The sequence below is a fragment of the Nuphar pumila genome, chromosome 15 (genome assembly GCF_984573655.1).
Source record: "Nuphar pumila chromosome 15, dmNupPumi1.hap1.1, whole genome shotgun sequence".
Classification (NCBI taxonomy): domain Eukaryota; kingdom Viridiplantae; phylum Streptophyta; class Magnoliopsida; order Nymphaeales; family Nymphaeaceae; genus Nuphar; species Nuphar pumila.
In genome coordinates this window covers 75,427,726-75,446,546 of record NC_143263.1, presented here as the reverse complement: position 1 = coordinate 75,446,546, position 18,821 = coordinate 75,427,726, and the positions used below count along the sequence as shown (strand labels likewise).

Sequence of the window (18,821 nt, the reverse complement as noted above, 5' to 3'; positions counted from 1 at the left end):
CCAAACTTGGATTTGCATTTAACACACAAAATCCACGTGCTAGTTAGATGCTTGTTCAGTCAACAAAATTTTTTGAAAATGGCAAAATCGTACATCCAGAGAAGGAGGCTGCCTGGAAGGAAAGGCTGTGAATAACGCTATAAATTGATGCAATTAGAGACAAAGGAACCCAACTTGGTGATAGAAGATGGAAGCCATTACCAAGTTCAGCTATGGAGCTTTCCGCCCCTTCTACCCTTCCATTACCACAATGCCTGCAGGTTCAAACCCAACCACTCTGCTTAGGGTTCCATCAACAACCAAGTTGCCATCTCAAAGAATGCTTAGTCTGACACCTCCTCACAGCTTACTCCTTAACAAGGATCCTTGCAGCCTCCTCCAAAACAAAGATGAACAAAATGGATCATGGTACATCCCTCTCACTACAATTATGACCCTCGCTAAGGGATGTAAATGCGTCGGAACCAGGTCGGATCTAGGCATTACTGAGTCTGACTTAATCGCATCTGCCCTAATCGGATTCTGAATTTGACTCAGACTCGGAATAGGATGGTGGTATGCACTTGATGTACACAGGCCCCATACGGCTTGTCATCCAGGCATATTGACGAGTTGACCGGCTGGGCTGTCCCATTGCCAGGCCTTATAACAGGAGTATCAAAGAGTACTAATTTGGGATTTGACTTCTTCAGTGTGCAGGGCTGTCATGATGTTGAACTTCAAGTTCGTGATTATGAATTGGACCAATATGGAGTTGTTAATAATGCCATATATTCCCATTACCTCGAACATGGTGAGACTGCAATGGTTTTGTTTTTGTTTCTAGTTTAGTTTTAACCATTTTTGAGCTACAGTACTGATGGATTCACCAAAATGTAACCCTGTATTTGGCTTCAGAAAAATGAGAATCAAAAGAAGAATATAACCCAATCATCATGATTTGATTTTATTGAGACGGCATTCATAGGTTTACATGTGTCTACACACAAGCATCATGATTTTGATTTTCAAGCTCACCACTGGCAATATTCTTCTTTAAGATACTGTTTATCATTTTTTACCAGCTCTAATTATTTCATATTGCTGATGGAAATAAGAGTTGCGGAATTAGTTCTTCTCGGTTGATTGCCTGCCAATTGTGAAACATGTGTTTCAAGATTGATTTCTATGTATTTTTTGTTTTTCTTTGATGGTTGAATGCATACATTAGTTAAAGGTTTCCTACATTCCCTATGTGTTTTAGGTTATACAGATTTGTTTGTCAGAGTTGGTATCGATATCGATGGATTGAAGTCTGAAGGCCATGCAGCTGCAACACACAAGCTGTCTCTCAAGTTTATCACTCCTTTACAGGTAAGTAGTTGGACATTCAATTATTGTAAAGTAGACACAGAGTTCGTCTTCAAACAATTAACAAGGTGTTCAGCCCTATCGACTGGTGCTAGGTAGCAGCTGCCCCCGGGGCGTGGTCCAGTGTTCTGGAAGAACACTTATAAAGTGCTTGGCTCCTTTAAGAGAGAGGGGGGCACAACACTCTGCTTCCTGCCTATCCCCCTAATGAAAAGGGGCACACACTTATAAAGTGTTCTTCTGGATCACACCACAATTACTGTAGCATCTTTGGTGATTATCCATTTTATCATACAAAATTTTAGCGTGATTTGGACCACTACTATTTCAGTATTTCCATTCAATGAAATAAGTAGGGGTCAATATCATTTTTTTTTATTTTGTATGATGAACAATATATTACAAGTTTCAATTTATATAAGATAGATAGATAGAGGGTTTCTTCCATGATGCTAAGAAGTTTGCACTTTGTAATTGTGGATGCAGCGTGGAGATAGGTTTGTCCTGAGACTGAAAATTTCAAAAGTTTCTACCACACGTCTGATTTTTGATTTCTTCATTTTCAAGCTTCCAAATCAAGAGGTGACTATCACAATTGACAGTAAGAAGAAATCATGTCAATTCAATGAAAGAAAAAAGAAAAAACTGCTGACTTTTTGCTTGTTAAATTCTCAGCTAGTCTTGGAAGGAAGTTCAATAATTGCTTGGATTGCCAGAAACAACCATCCTGCACGTATTCCATCGGAAGTAAAATTGAAGTTGCAGTCCATTTGATGCTACTTTTATAGACATTGCCACGCATAGATACATGTTTCGGCTAGAGGTCATCAGTACAACTTTCACAAAAGCAAAATTCCCTACAAAGAAGGGAGAAAAAGGCTAGTGTTTGCTACCTCAAGAAGGCTGCCATAAAATGTTGGTGTCTTTATGTAGTCATCCTAGTTCAAATAGATAGAAGAAATGGTGAAAGCTTTTATTGCTATTGTAACTCTGTCATTAAATTGTCATACTATTATCAATCATCAATAAATTAATTCTTGTGTACTCATTTCCATTCCTTACAATTCCTAGCATAGTTCAAAGTAAGCAGGGTTTGTTTGTTTCATGTAATTTTTATGGAAAATTGCTGAGCTGCCATCTCTTTTTCCTTTCTTTCCTATAATAAGTGAAACATTGGGTCCTGCCAGTTTTCTTGTTCCAATCCTTTCATACCTCCCGCCTATGAAAGCATTCTCATGCGAAGGCTGAGCTAATAGGATTTTTTTTTTAAATCTATATCCATTTTTCATGAAAGGTCTAAACGAAAGGGAGAAGAAGAAAATTTAAATAAACACATTGTATTTACGTCATTCAATAGGAGGGATAATGCTTTTATTATTTTATCATCCTTGGCTCTTTACAATTGAATATGTTTTTTCTCACATATCATGGTGAGATCCTTCGGTTACAATACAAGTGGTGGCTTTTTTTCTCCTCATTGAGTTTCCTTCCTTTGTAGTCTAATTTGCTAAGATTGGAGAGTTGCAGACTTACCCTTTGATACTTCATACTTATCCTTCAAGCCTTCTAAAATATCAATATCATTTTATCTTTCGTTTGATGGCTAACTCGGCACAGGAGTCGATTCACGATCCGAGATCCAAATGAATCTCCATGTGCGGAAGCTAAGTTAAGCAGGTGAATCCGAACAAGACTCAAACAATCTGTGATTTGAAGCCTGAATGCTCTGTTTTGACTAAGGTGGCCAACACGAAAACATTGTGTGACGCGCACACCATTCAAACAGATCTAAAAATGTCAAATTCGGATTTGTGTAAGCAAAGTTATGACAGATTCTATGGGGCGAATAGACAAGACACCCAGAACAGGTAGGTGACCGGTCCGACTACTTGAAGAGAGATTTTGGTCCCTCTGCCGATGGAGAGATTTTGGTCCCTCACCCAAAACATGAGGATTCTTAATCTGAATATTATTTTTTTAGATCATGCTTTAATTCAATAAACAAAGCAGAGATGACAAAGATAAACTGCAAATACGAGATGCTATTAGGAATATAGCAAAGAGTCCAGATCTAAATTTTTTTTTTATTAACAGAGATTGGTGGTTATTTTAACTAATATCCAAATCGAAGGAAAAATTATAAACATGAAAGTTAAAGCTCTAGGTGTCAGCTTTCCAACAAGTTATAATTTGCGAATTTTTGTTTAGTAAACAAAAATATATGATGAAAACACGAAACAGTAGTAGTGATGTGATGCACAGGACATAACTCTAGTCTTGTTCGATTGATTGAAACTTATCAGAGATTTTAGAGGCCTAACAATGATGCTTTAAGAAAAACAATAAACAACAAACTTCAAGGGGAGAATTTTAGCTTTCCAACAAATCAAATATCACTTGATTTGGACCAGTATCTAAAGAGATACAATTAATATACCAGGATAGTGTCTAACAATCCTGAATACAGAAACGACTTTCCTTAGCAGAAAACGAGTTTCAGTAAAACCCAAACATACATCAACAAAATGAGTTTCTGGACAACCAAAATCACATAAACAATTTGATTAACACTTTATAAATAGACTCATAATCTTTAACAAGGAATCTAACAGTCGATGATAACAATTATACAAAGAACACAAGATAAAAGTAACAAGTTCAGAAAAAATGTTATCTTGTTTGCAGTAACAAGATCTTAAAATACTTTAACAACTTTCTCAAATGTAGAACAACACCAACAAAAGATTCGTCCATACAAGCACAAGAAGTATTCTTCTTGAATCAACACCCTCACACAATTTTCTCTAACCTTTCTCAAAGGATTTCTTTCAAAACCAAATGATAGCCAAGCTCTCATTCACGATTTTTTTTTTCTTCCAAATTTCAAATCAATCTCCTCTTGGTCGACCCCCTCCTTGGGTTATTAAACACCCAAAATAGATCTTCATAAAGCAGGTCAAGACTTCTCAAGGCAGACTCTTTCCAAGGCATTGAATAAGTTATTTTTAGAACTAGAGCTTTAAAGCCCTTTCAATAACTCAATTGACTTCAAAGTCAAATGAGAATTCAAATTGGGGACTATGGATGCCCACACTAAGTGGCATCACCCATATGAGTCCAACGAGGTTTGGATCTCGGGCAAGATCCAAACAATGTTAGGATCCGGACCCATAAGCAAAAAGGCATTAAAATTAAATGCAATAAAAAATAAAAACTACCCTTAATCCCGATATACCCTCTAGTACCACAAAAAGATCCTAAAGAGCACTAGAACTATTCATATTCATAGAATTCGGTACCTAAAAAAAACCAAAAATAAAAATAAAAATAAAATAAGAGAAATGTTTAATATGATTTCTACTTGCCAAAATTGAATAAAAAATAAAATGCAATTTCAGTAATTGAAATGCAGACCCCTGCATGTCATTGGATCTACATGGTAATGCATCTCGGATCAAGTCTGGTGAGTTGGATTTGGATCCAACTCATCTGCAATGAATTGATGAGTTGAATGCTCTGCATCATCATTAATTGGTATTTGGATCAGTTTTGACTCCAAACTATTATCACTAATACTCCCCCACAAACCCAACATTGGAGATTGTCATAAGCTAAGTTTGGGCCTTGAATTCTAAAACATGGATTTAGTTTTTTTTTTAAAGAGTCTAAAATGCTTTCTTGAAAGAGTGAAAGATGAGTTTAGTTAATGGCTCGGTAAACACATCTTCTACTTGTAACTGTGAGAGGATGAACCATGTAACTAGTTGTTGCTTAGCCACATTCTCGTGAACAAAGTGATAATCGATCTCAAATGAAAAACAAGATTCATTGTCATTTGAACAACTGATAAATTGTCACAAAAGATGGATGGAGCTTGGGAATATCGATGCCAAGATCTTGAAGAATTAAGTTAATCCATGTGATTTTTGCAGCCATTGATGAGAAAAAAATGTTACTCATCTTTGAAACTTAAACAAAAATAACAAACTTTTATTGACACTTAAAGAAAGTGGTGAATATCTCATTAGTCCTTCATAGTGAATTCACAATTTAATTTGAAAATGTCCTCAATGACAAATATGTAATTACTTTTCGTAATTATAATGTCATCAACATAGAGAAGCAAGTGTATACAAACTTGAGTATTTTGGAAAATTTAAAAAGAAAAATCTGCATCACTGCAATAGAATCCCACGTATTCGTTTGGAGTTCTTCGGTTGTGCAGGAACTCTGAAGGAGAGAGGAGAGACTTCTCGTTATGGTGTTGTAGACTCAATCAAGTCCTTTTGCTCTCCTATTGCTGCAAGAAGGGCCAGTTTCCTTCAGACATGAGGAGGTGAAGGTGGATCTGCTGTCGGGCTCCCTTCAAAACTGAAATGAAGAAGAAAGGGGATTTGAGAAGAGAAAAATGATGGAGAGGTGAAAACGGGTGAAGGTGAAGGAGGAAGAGGGGTTTGTTAAATAGGAAAGGGGGAGATCGAGAATCATCCATTGAGAGGGAAAGGTTGTTGGAGATCGACGGGAGAGGTAGAAGAAGGTGTGATGGTTGCGCGATGGGTGGTTCGGAGGGCGATGGAGGAAGCTTCGTGAAGGAAGACCGAGAGTGTGCGAAAGAGAGAGGGTTTCGAGAGAGACATCCTCTCTTCTGAAAAACACGATTTAGGGTTTTCTTTTCTTCTTCTTTTTTTCCTTTTTTCAAACACACCCTTCAATTTTATCGAATTTTCCAAGAACAAGGCTCTTTCAAAAGGACGATTTGTCAAAAGGGTGGTTTTTAAGAGCTTTATTTTTTTGTAATTTCTTTTTGATTTTCCTATTTTTTTGTTCTTTTCTTGTTCTTTTCTACATTTTTTGTATTTTTTAAAATAAAAACTCTAGAACTAGAGAAAATGAGAGATTAAACTATTTTTGAAATTTTTTGAGAAATATTTACAAAAGAGGGGTTTTCTGAGAAAAATGGGTTAGAAATAAAAAATGAGTTTGGATTCCAGCGAATCCAAGAAATGAATAGAAATTTTATCAAAATTTGACCTGATTATTCAAAGATGGATCCAGGGTCAAAAAGGGAAATTTTTATGATTTTTGAAAAATTTGGGGTGTTCACAGATGCCCCTCTTTGCTGCTAAGCCGGTTGTAAGCTGAGCTTAGCGGCAAAGAAGACATGCCAAATTTTCTTTAAAAATGCATCAGTCAGAATGCATGAACTGGGTGTGGAGGAATTGGCTTTGCAAAACATTATTTTTCAGGTTTGGCACCTTATCCTGTAAGGTTTTGGGAAGAATCGAAATCCCTGAGAAGAAAGTAATTTGGACAGAAGAAGATGAGGAAATCGTGACGGGACTTTGGGATGAATATCCCGAAATGAGAAAAGAAGTTTTATGGATGTGACAAAGATAAGAAATTTTGAAAAGACGCAGGCTTAGCCCTTAAATAGGATGGGACATTTTTGAAAAATACCTCGTGAGACGAGGTTTAGGTATGATTCTTTTATTTGAATGGATATACAAAGCATGGATTCCTTAATGGGAAAAATCATGATGGGACTGGGAAAAATACCTTACTGAGGCAACTCTCTTTCAAAACTACAAACAATGCTATGTTGCATCAAAAATAGATATGAAGCATTTATTTCATTCTTGGATAACCAAAAAATTTTGCCAATAAGATGAAATTGTAGTTGATTCAAATGCTTGAAAGTGTGCACGTATGTGCGAAAGATATTCCCTCTTTTTACCTAGAGTATTTCTTCCAAAACTAGGTTAACTCCCCGGATTCCAAAGTCAGATTCAAATTTTAAAATTGTTGAGTTTCTTCAAGGAAGTTATCCATTTCCTTGATATGAATAGAGAAGAAGTACTCTTAATTTCATAAAAGCGAGTAGTGAAAAGACATTGATGAAGGAATTTCGCATAAGAAAAGATGATCTCTGGCAATTTTGGCAGTTTGATATCTTGAGGCTTTTTCCATAATAATTTTTTTGGCACTTTTTTTGAGATATTAAGCTTTTTGGGTTTCAGGGAAGTTTATTACATCATCCGTCATTCTGTTGATGTCCTAGTTTTTCTCTTTTTTTGGGGGGAAGGGTACATCACAAACTCCTTCATCTTGGAGATGCTCTGATCCTTCTTTTTCTCGGGAATTATACTGGTGATATTGGCTTTATTGGTGAAAAATCTCTAGATGATGGCAGCAATCAAATATCTTTTAGGGTTTGTCGGGAGGCTCAGTGCAGTCGCCTTCATCTTCACGATGATCTGAATGTTCCCTGGAAGGATCCGTCACAAACTCTTTCATCTCGGAGATGATCCAAATCTTCTTTGGCCCTGGGGGTCGAACTCGCATATTCGTCTTCAACTTGACAACAATTAGTAGATCCCCTTTGCGAATATTTGATTATAGCTTATATGAATGGATGAGGAGATATGGATTGAGTGGATTCCTTTTATTGCTCAGGATATTTCTACTGCCTGATTGCCAAAAAATCAACTTTAAACATGCACCATAGCTATGATCAATACCGATTCGCTTCTAGCTTTTCAACATCATTGAATATTTCTTTCGCTAATCATACCAAGGATATTTCTTACATCCTCTTGGTTGATCAACAGAGAGAAGATTTTGAATTTTACACTTTTTCGCAAAAAGCTTCACCCTTTTGAAAAGAATACTAGAGGTAATCCGAGGTGATTCTTTTGTGCAATAAGATATTGGAAGCAACACATATTTTTAGCAAATTGGCAAAGTTTTTTAGAGTCCTTTGTGAAATAATCACTCAATATGGATTTTGATAGGACCTTTAGCTGAAATTTTGGAGAAATAATGTGAGGATTGGAAAATTCGACCAATAAGAATTGAATTTGGCAAGACCAATCTTAAAAATGGGGTTAAGGAATTTTGGAAAAGAACCTGGGTAAAAGAATTTGCTAAAGGAACAGTGTTAGGCTGGAATTTGAGAAGGATTTTGGTAAAGGAATTTTTGGTAAAAAGATTTTGGTAAAGGACTAGTGTTAAACTGGAATTTGAAGGACGAATTTGAAAAATTGGAAATTTGAAGGGTCAATTTTGAGAAAATTGGAATTTTGAAGGACCAATGTACACATTGGAATTTTTGAAGGAATTGGAGTTTTGAAGGATCAATTTGGAGAAATTTTGGAATTTTTGGAGTAATGTAAAACTAGGATTTTGAAGGACCAATTTGAGAAATTGGAATTTGGAAGGACCAATTAAAACATTGGGATTTTGAAGGACCAATGTAAAAACAGGAATTTGAAGGACCAATTTGTGAAAATTGGAATTTTTGAAGGAGCAATGTAAACTAGGATTTTGAAGGACCAATTTGAGAAATTGGAATTTGGAAGGACCAATGAAAACATTGGAATTTTGAAGGACTAGTGTAAAACTGGAATTTGAAGGATCAATTTGTGAAAATTGGAATTTTTGAAGGACCAATGTAAACATTGAAATTTTGAAGGACCAGTGTAAAACTGGAATTTTGAAGGACCAACTTGAGAGAAATTGGAATTTGGAAGAACCAATGTAAACATTGGAATTTTGAAGGACCAGTGTAAAACTGGGATTTTTGAAAGACCAATTTGATAGAAATCGGAATTTGGAAGGACTAATGTAAAACATTGGAATTTTGAAGGACCAGTGTAAAACTGGAATTTTGAAGGACCAATTTGAGCAATTGGAATTTGGAAGGACCAATGTAAACATTGGAATTTTGAAGGACTAGTGTAAAACTGGAATTTGAAGGACCAATTTGAGAAATTGGAATTTGGAAGGACCAATGAAAACATTGGGATTTTGAAGGACCAGTGTAGAAACTGGAATTTGAAGGACCAATTCGTGAAAATTGGAATTTTTGAAGGAGTAATGTAAAACTAGGATTTTGAAGGACCAATTTGAGAAATTGGAATTTGGAAGGACCAATGAAAACATTGGGATTTTGAAGGACCAGTGTAGAAACTGGAATTTGACGGACCAATTTGTGAAAATTGGAATTTTTGAAGGAGCAATGTAAACTAGGATTTTGAAGGACCAATTTGAGAAATTGGAATTTGGAAGGACCAGTGTAAAAACTGGAATTTTAAAGGACCAGTGTAAAAACTGGAATTTTAAAAGACCAATTTGAGGAATTGGAATTTGGAAGAACCAATGTAAAACATTGGAATTTTGAAGGTCCAGTTGTAAAACTGGAATTTTGAAGGACCAATTTGAGCAATTGGAATTTGGAAGGACCAATGTAAAACATTGGAATTTTGAAGGACCGGTGTAAAACTGAAATTTTGAAGGACCAATGTAAAACATTGGAATTTTGAAGGACCGGTGTAAAACTGAAATTTTGAAGGACCAATTTGAGAAAATTGGAATTTTGAAGGACCAATGTAAACATTGGAATTTTGAAGGACCAGTGTAAAACTGGAATTTTGAAGGACCAATGTAAACATTGGAATTTTGAAGGACCAGTGTAAAACTAGAATTTTGAAGGATCAATTTCATGAAAATTGGAATTTTTGAAGGATTTTGATGAAGGACCAGTGTTGGACTGGATTTGGAAGGACCAACGAAGGACCAATGTGAGAATTGGATTTGATGAAGGATTTTAATGGAGGACTAGTGTTAGACTGGATTTGGAAGAACCAATGTGAGAATTGGATTTGGAAGGACCAGTTGAACTGGATTTTAAAGGACCAACGTGAGAATTGGATTTGATGAAGGACCAGTGTGAGACTGGATTTGGAAGGACCATTATAGAAGGTTGCGCTGCTTCTATGAATGGTTTCAAGATTATCCCTTATCCTGAACGTGAAGCTCAGGTTTATCCCTTAACCTGAAGGGGAATGAAGGAATTTTTAAAGAGAATAGACCTGAAGCTTAAAAGAGGTGTCCGAGTCGGAACTCGGATATTTGAAAAGAAAGATGGACCAACTCGAGAGTTGGGTTTTTGAAAAAGAGAAGAGTTTGAGTCGAAACTCGGATATTAAAAAGAAGATAAAACATAAAAGGGGGGAAAACTCGAGTCGGAACCCGGATCTTCAAAATAAATGATAAAAGGGAAAATTGAGTTTTAAAAACTCAAATTTTTGAAGCAACGATTGGTTCCAACACGAGCATTGGATCCAAAAGGAAGTCCGAGTCGGAACTTCAAACGAAAGAAAAGGGGGGAAAACCCAAGTCAGAACTCGAATCTTCAAGATAAAAGAGAAAATTGAGTTTGAAAACTCGAATTTTCGATGCAATGATTGGTTCCAACACGAGCATTGGATCCAAAAGGAAGTCTGAGTCAGAACTCGAAACTTCAAACGAAAAAAAGGAAGACCCGAGTCGGAACCTGAATCTTAAAAGGAAAAGATAAAAGAAAACCCGAGTTTTGGAACTCGAATTTTTAAAGGAAACGATTGGTCCAATGCGAGTATTAGAACCAAAGGGAAGCCCGAGTCAGAACTCGAAGCTTCAAAAGAAAAGATAAAAGGAAGACCTGAGTCGGAACCCGAATCTTTAAAAGGAAAAGATAAAAGATAAAAGAAAATGGTTGGTCCAATGCGAGCATTAGAACCAAAGGGAAGCTCGAGTCAGAACTCAAAACATCAAAAGAAAAGATAAAAGGAAGACCCGAGTCGGAACCCGAATCTTTAAAAGGAAAAGATAAAAGATAAAAGAAAATGATTGGTCCAATGCGAGCATTAGAATCAAAGGAAAGTCCAAGTCGGAACTCGAAACTTCAAAAGAAAAGATAAAAAGGAAGACCCGAGTCAGAACCCGAATCTTTGAAAGAAAAGATAAAAAGAAAATTAAGAATTGATGAAAATTAAAGAAATTGTGGAAGATGATTCAGGTTTATCCCTTAACCTGAAAGAGAAAGAGAATAGATTGACAAATTTGATAAAAAAAATTGATAAAGAATTGAAAGAATTGATAATAAAATGATAAAGAATCAATAAGATTGATAAAATTGATAAAGAATAAGGATTAATAAAGAATTGACAAAGAATGACGAAGATCTAGTAAAAATTGGTAAAATTTGGTGGAAAAATTGAGGATACTTTGGAAGATGATGAAAAGACTTCAGGATTATCCCTTATCCTGAAGGAAGAAGGACCTCGCAGGACGAGGTTCAGGTTTATTCCTTAACCTGAGTGGGAAATTTAGAAGGAAAAAGGAATACCTCATGGGAAAGAGGCATCAGGTTTATCCCTTAACCTGAAAGGGTACTTGAAAATAAGAATTGACAAGAAAATTAATAAAATCAATGAAGAATCAATAAAATTGGCAAAATTGATAAAGATAAATTAAAAATGATAAGACTGATAAAAATTGACAAATGAAAAGAGTTGATTGAGGAAAAGAATTTGTTTGATCCTGCCTGCACGTGGGATCTTTTAAAATGAGATGAGAATGTTTATGAGAAAAATCATTTTTGGAAAGAAGATCAACCATGAGGTTGATTTTGAAGAATGATCAACACGAGAGTTGATCTTTGAAGAAGACGAATCAATACGAGGATTGATTTTGGAGAGAGATCATCATGAGGGTTGATCCTTTGAAAATAGTGGTTTTAAAACCGATTTTAAAAAGGATATCAACACAAGGGCTGATTTTTGAAGGTAATGGTTTGAAACTGATTTTGGCAAGAGAAGATCAACACAAGGGTTGATTTTTGAAGATGACGGTTCAAAACTAATTTTGAAAAGAAAAGATCAACACCAGGGTTGATTTAAAAGGGTGGTTCAAAACCATTTTTAGAAAAACTATATCAACACAAGGGTTGATTTTGGGAGATGATGGTTTAAAACTAATTTTGAAAGGAAAAGATCAACACCAGGGTTGATTTAAGATGGTGGTTCAAACCCATTTTTAGAAAAAGATATCAACACAAGGGTTGATTTTTGGAAGATGATGGTTAAAAACCATTTTGGAAAGAGAAGATCAACACACTGGTTGATTTGGAAGAAGATTGGGTCAAATTTTTAAATTTTTGGTGATTATGATGAAAATTTTGCAGAAATTTTTTCAGGTTTTTATGATTTTGAAAAACCCTCATAGGCAATATCATTTCTCTCATGGATGATGTCGGGATTGTCCTTCACCCAAAAAAAGAATGGGAATTTGATGACAGAAGAATATTTTGAAGTATAAATGTAATTTTAACAATTTTTTAAAGCCCCAATATTGCGAAAGAAATAAGGATCAAAAGATAGGAAGAAAGATTTGACATTTTATTTATAAGCAAAAACCGATAACAAAGACTTGAAATATTCATAAGCATCTCGACCACAAATGGTCACAAAAAGACTCGGGCTGACTTGCCCTTACAAGATGGTTTGGTAAAGAAAATGGAGGAAAGCAGAAAGACTCTAGTATCATCAGTTTTTCGAATGATCTGGGAAAGGCTTGGTCAGGACGGCGAGCTGTTCTTCATCTTCCTCCTCTATCAGAAGTTTTTTATCAATGCAATCCTGGATGATGTTCTTTAGGATGAAGCAGTGCTCGGTATCGTGCCCCATTGTTCGGTGAAGCTTGCAGAATTTGTCTTTCCATTTTCCCAGGGAGACCGGAGGATCAACAACTCTCGGAAGTTTAATCATATCTTTGCTCAACATATACTCCAGAACTTGCTCGAGGGACTGTTTCAGAGCAGTGAATTGGCAGTCATAACCCCACCCTTCACGTTTTATCTTCTCCTTCTGCTTGGCCAGAACTGGCTTGTCATTCTGTTTGAAGGGTTCCTCTCGCTGACCTGTCTGCTTGTTCTTGTTATCCTTGCTGCTACTGCCCCCAGAGTTAGCTAAAAAGGTATAATTCGCCTTCTTTTTGAGGTCCTGACCGCTCTTGATGAGAGTGATGCCCTCAAAATTCCCATTGTCCATCCCCATCTTGAGCCACTCAGCTCGTTCAATAAGCTCTATAAATGATTTTGATGTGTAGGTGGAAATAAGGCTTCTGAGAGGCTGAGAAAAAATGCTCAAGATAACTTGGAGCGCGTGCTCTTCTGAAATGGGGGTTCTCATCTTGTTGCAGGTATCTCTCCACCTCTGAATGAAGTTTACGGCCTTTTCCTTATCTTCTTGTTTCAGATTATATAAGTGATTGAGGGTTGACAGTGCCTCAGTGTTGAACATGAACCGTTCCACGAACAGATTAACAACTTTATCAAAATCTTGCAGCTCGACGGGGTTGATATGCTCTGCGTACCATTTTGCTGCTACGCCTTCTAAACTGCGAGGAAAACGCAAGAAGAGGTCCCAATTGTCTTCACTGAATCTGGCATATTCTGCGAAAAACATTGCAAGATGAGCCTTTGGGTTGCCAGACCCATCGAACTTAATAAACTTTTGGGGGAGATCTTCCAGGATGCTGTCCTTATCTAGACCGAGGTAGAAATCTTGTCTGGTATATACCTTCTTTTCCTTATCTCGAATCTGCAGATCTTTGACCATCTTCATCAATACTTGAATTGAATCTTCTGCCGGGACCCCATCTTTAGGCTTGTTGATTGATTCAGGCTCTTCTGTCATCTTCTTGGGCTGTCACAGATGTTTTGGGATGAATACAAACTGCTCTTCTTCGGAGTCCTCGTTTGTCGATTCTGTACTCTCAGATGTGCTGTCCTTCTGAACCCTCTTCTTGTTGATCCTGACATGCTTCTTTATTGGCTTTGTCTTGATCTTATTCTTAGAGGATGTTTTCTTTGAACCTGCCCCAACTTGTTCAAACATCATTTTTGAAAGATCTTGTACATTGCTGGATCGACATCATCCTCATCTGAATCATATTTCCGGGATAGTCGGGGAGAGTTTACTTCCTCCACTTCACTGTCATTGTGTTGCTGAGGTGCCCTTCTTCCTGCTCTCGTTTGAACCATGATGAAATGTTGATGTTTTCTGTAGAGTAAATGAAGGATTTAAATTTGGGAAATTTTGGGAAAAAATAGAGACTAAGAAAGAGATACTAAAAGATTTTAAGAGAGATCTCTTGATAAAAAGGGATCTTGGATAGGGAGATAGAATTTTAAAGATATATTTTTGAAGATGGATGACAAGACCTGACTATTTTGAAAAATTGCAGGTAGGATCAAAGAAAATTGAATAAATCAGAAAAGAAAAGAGAAAAATACACCTGGACCATTTGAAAGATAGAGGAAGACTTAAATGAATATCCAGGGTTTTAAAAATTTACGAAAGAATAAAGAATGAGAAATATATAATCCTGGATTTTGGAAAATAGAAGAAATTTTGAAACAAATATCCAGGGTTTTGTAATAGGATTTTATAAGATAATATCTACAAAAGAATCAAATTATACAAGCAATGATACACAAAATAACACTCCCTAGAAGTTGATTCTAAATGCAATATTTCGAAAGGCTGGTAGGACCTTAATCCTAACTCTAAGGTTCAGATCATCTGATTCCAATCAAGATACGCCGATATACCCAAGCCGAAGCTCGAAGTACATGGCATAAGAATATTTCTCTTGTTCTAAGGTTATGGCTTCCCAACATCCTTGAGCACCTACCGATATACCTCCGACTATGGCCCTTAGGTACGTGGTAGGGGGGCGCGAACCCAAATAGGTGGTCCAATTGTGAGGCTCTCTCCCGAACTATGGTTCAGTGAGACAGCCCAGCAACGTGAAGACCGGGACAATATAGGTAGGGATATTTTCAAAAATATGTTCAACATGCAAGAAATCAGATGGCTCTAATGCAAGTCCTAATAAGAGATAGATTTTTGAAATCATAAGAAGCATACACTTGCACACGTTGTTTCCATTCAATCTCTAGAATTGAGGAGAGTTGTATTTCAGACCTAAGTCTAATGTGAGCATGGAATAATCTCCTCAATATGGTCCTACCAAGCCATATTTAAATTCCTATATGCAATGATGTCAGCTTAGGATAGAGTCTAGGCTCCTAAGTTTTGCATGGAAATGAAGCTGTCATTTGTATAATAAAGACTTAGATAAGATTAAAGCAAAGTAAAAAGGCAAAAATTCGACCGGACGAAGACGGTTTCCATCTCTATCATCAAACCTGTGATCATCGCAAATTTTTTCCTCTAATTCCTTTTTTCCTTTCTCTTCGCCTTTCTAACCTCTATTCCCTTTTTGAAGGGGAAATGAAAGATAGAAAAGAAGAGAGAATAAGAAAAGTAAGAAGAGAGAGGAACTCTTTTGCAAAGTCTCACTTGACCTTAATTTTGAAAATATTTAGGAAAATAACTTGCCTCCATTTTTGAAATATTTGCGAGAAAATTGGGAGACGGGATTCGCTCGTCGGTACGAGGTTCGATCGTTCCTGGCGCTTTTACCAGAGGTAATCGAACCAAGGGTCAAATTTATGCCTCTTTGCTTTGCTAAAAGATTATCTAAGAATTTATCCTAAATCTAAATGCACAAAGAATCATGCTTGTGCAATGCAAGGATGTATGCTCTTTTGAAAAGAATGATTTTGGAAATCTGAGATTTTTCAAGTAAAAATATGATGATGGAATGGAGATATGATTTATGAATAGTTGAATCTAACTTAGAACTTGAGATAGATCAGGAAAAGATATTTTGAAGTTCTAAGTCTTTGAAGTAATCAGAGTTTGGGGAGGATAAATCTTGATCTTGAAAAGAATGATTTAAAGTTGAGATAAAAGGAAAAGAAAGGAAGTTTCAAAGTCAAAAATGGATTTTGGATTTGAATTTTTGAACCTGGATTTAGGAGAGGAAATAAAATTTGAAATGGAATTGAATTCTAGATTCGAAGTTTGAAATCAGGATGGAATTTGGATTTGAGAAATCCAAATGGAATTTGAAGATAAGATTGGGTTTAATAAGGTCAGATGTGTTTTGAAAATGGAATTGGTTTTGAAATCTAGAAATCAAGATAGAATTTGAATCCAGAGTCTGAATGCTAAACGAAATTTGGATCCGAAGTCTGAGATCCAAGATGGAGTTGGATCCGAAATCTGGAATACTAAATGGAATTTGGATCCGAAGTCTGAGATCTAAAATGAAGTTGAATTCTGGATCCTAAATGGAATTGGATCCGAAATCTGAAATCCAAAAATGGAGCTGGATCCGAAGTATGGAATCCAAGATGAGATTGTTTTTTGAAGATCCTAATCTAATATGGAATTGGGTTCTAAATTTGGAACTAAAGGGGGAGTTTGGATCTTTTGAAGATCCAAAAATGGGACTTTAGAAGATGGATCTGGGTTTTGAAAACCCAGATTAAATTTAAAAAGAATTGAATGTTGAGATTCAGAATCGATCTCAAACTTTGATTTTTGAATTTGAAGATAAGGAACAAACTTGATTTTGAATTTGAAATTAGAAGATGAATCAGAAATTTGAAAGTTTTAAATTTGAACTTTGAAATTGATTGATTTGAACTTAAATATGAATTTAAAAAAAAAATGAATTTGGGATTTCAAAGTTGATTTGAACTTTGAAATTGGATTTGAATTGAAAATTAAAGTTTTGAATACAAAATGAATTTTGAAATTTCAAAGTCAATTTGGATTTTGAAATCGAATTTTAAGTCTTGAAAATGAGATAGAATTTGAATCTGAATCTATAAATAATGATTGATTTGAAGACAATACTCAAGAACCACTTGGAGTTTTGAAAGGGAATTTCGAAAATATGATGCAATTCTATCCTATATGATGAATGAATCTAAAAGAATGTAAAATTGGATTTTAAAAATCATATTTCATTCTTTAAATGAATGCAAATAAGATTGAAGATATAATATATCCCTGACTATGGTCATTGAATATATCATATAACAATCATATTTGAATTCAGGTGAAGAATAAAATATATTTTGGTGCTTTTATAGAGTTTAAAATGAAATTAACTCTCAATATATCTTGACTATGACCATTGATATATGTTTTGAGCCAATTTTAAATTAAACTCTAATAAAAGAAGAAAATATTCGAAAATATAATGATTTTTGAAGAGGATCCAGTGTGGATCCAGTGTTATTCTATAAAAGATGAAAATTCTAAGTTTTGTTTACATCCTCACTATGGCCATTGATGTAAATCATCAACTTAGGATTAATCACCTTTTACAAAATGGTGCACGTGTCATTCGTGTTCCCATTTTGTGAGTTTTCAGAAATAAAGGAAAATGCTGGAACAAATGATATTTACATGCTCATCCATTCTAATTTAAAAATTTCTCATTTATAATCTAGCTATTACAATGAAAATTGACATGATAGAATTCTAATCTAAGAGGGAAATCAACATTTTCTAGAGATTCCTGCAAAACACTTGGTTAGTATGAAAGTAGAAGAGAATTGCACATATCACATTGACTTCAAAATACAGATGGTGAGATGCTCATGTGCCACGATATACATATATACACACATATGTATACATGCATACCTATATATATATATATATATATCACATATATGCAACATAGATGGATGAGAGTGATGCTGATTGTATACAACAATGTCATGGGGTATGGGATATATATAGGTAGCTGTAGCAGGAAGTGAATACAGAAACATAAGTGTTGTGATTAGATGTAATGAAGGTAGTGAAAATGGTGGCATGTACTGCTAAGTGAGCAAGTGTCGAGACAGATGTTACGTAGCAGAAATAATGAACGACACCTACACCATGTTGGGGTGAAGAGATGAAGGTAGTGAAAAGGGGCTTTACCTGGCATCCAGACAGCAGATCAAAAAGGATTTACAGTAGCAATACCACTAGATTTCCTTTTCTGCAGCAGCAAGGGGTTTTGCAGTGTGCAAATCGATTTCTCTCTATCTCCCCTTTCTTTTTTCTTTTTCTTTTTTGTTTTACTAACAACATATATCTGATATGCAGATGTGTATCTTACAGGAAGGCTGTGGTTTTTGAAAGACATTTTCCCATGGTTTGCTCTGGTAGCCATATAAACAGTTAGGTAAGATCAGTGCTCGCAGGAGCTTGAGCCTGAGAGAGAGCCATTCTCTCATTTTCTGCTATCTATCCACAAAAGACTGCAGCTACATGCATGCCAAACTCCCTTTGTTAACCCTGGGAGACAGAGAGACCACAGGTGGGGGTATTGAGTATACTTGGAAATACCAAGGTGTGGGTCCAGGTAAAACATGTGAATGTTATAACAGTGTGTGGGAATAAAGTGTATGAAGTGGATACTGTAATGAAGTGGGTTTGTGAAGGAAATGTATGCAAGTGAAGGTATGCAGTGGATGTTGTGCACATGAGTATGGATAGGACAATACATTACTATGGATATCATGGTGGGTTGGAATTTTACAATAGAGCAGAAACTGTGCTCCAATCTCCAGCAAACTATTCTAGGATACCACATCCAATCAGTCCAGCAGTTAGATAAATAACCGGCAATTTAGCACAACAGAACATGAAAAGTAATGATTAAATCAATCTATTTAAGTTTAATATCAACCCATTATGATAATCACGATCGAGAAAAACATAATTAAA

The 18,821-nt window shown here is 35.7% G+C and overlaps 1 long non-coding RNA gene across 1 annotated transcript in view; it reads left to right on the top strand.

Annotated features, from left to right (window-relative positions):
* The first annotated feature begins 326 nt into the window (after positions 1 to 326).
* Positions 327 to 18,821, top strand: part of LOC149815636 (uncharacterized) — a 196,659-nt gene continuing 178,164 nt past the window's right edge. The window contains exons 1-3 of the long non-coding RNA XR_016428112.1: positions 327 to 408; positions 693 to 793; positions 1,244 to 1,353. This is a non-coding gene — a long non-coding RNA (uncharacterized LOC149815636). The remainder of the gene's footprint in view (positions 409 to 692; positions 794 to 1,243; positions 1,354 to 18,821) is intronic.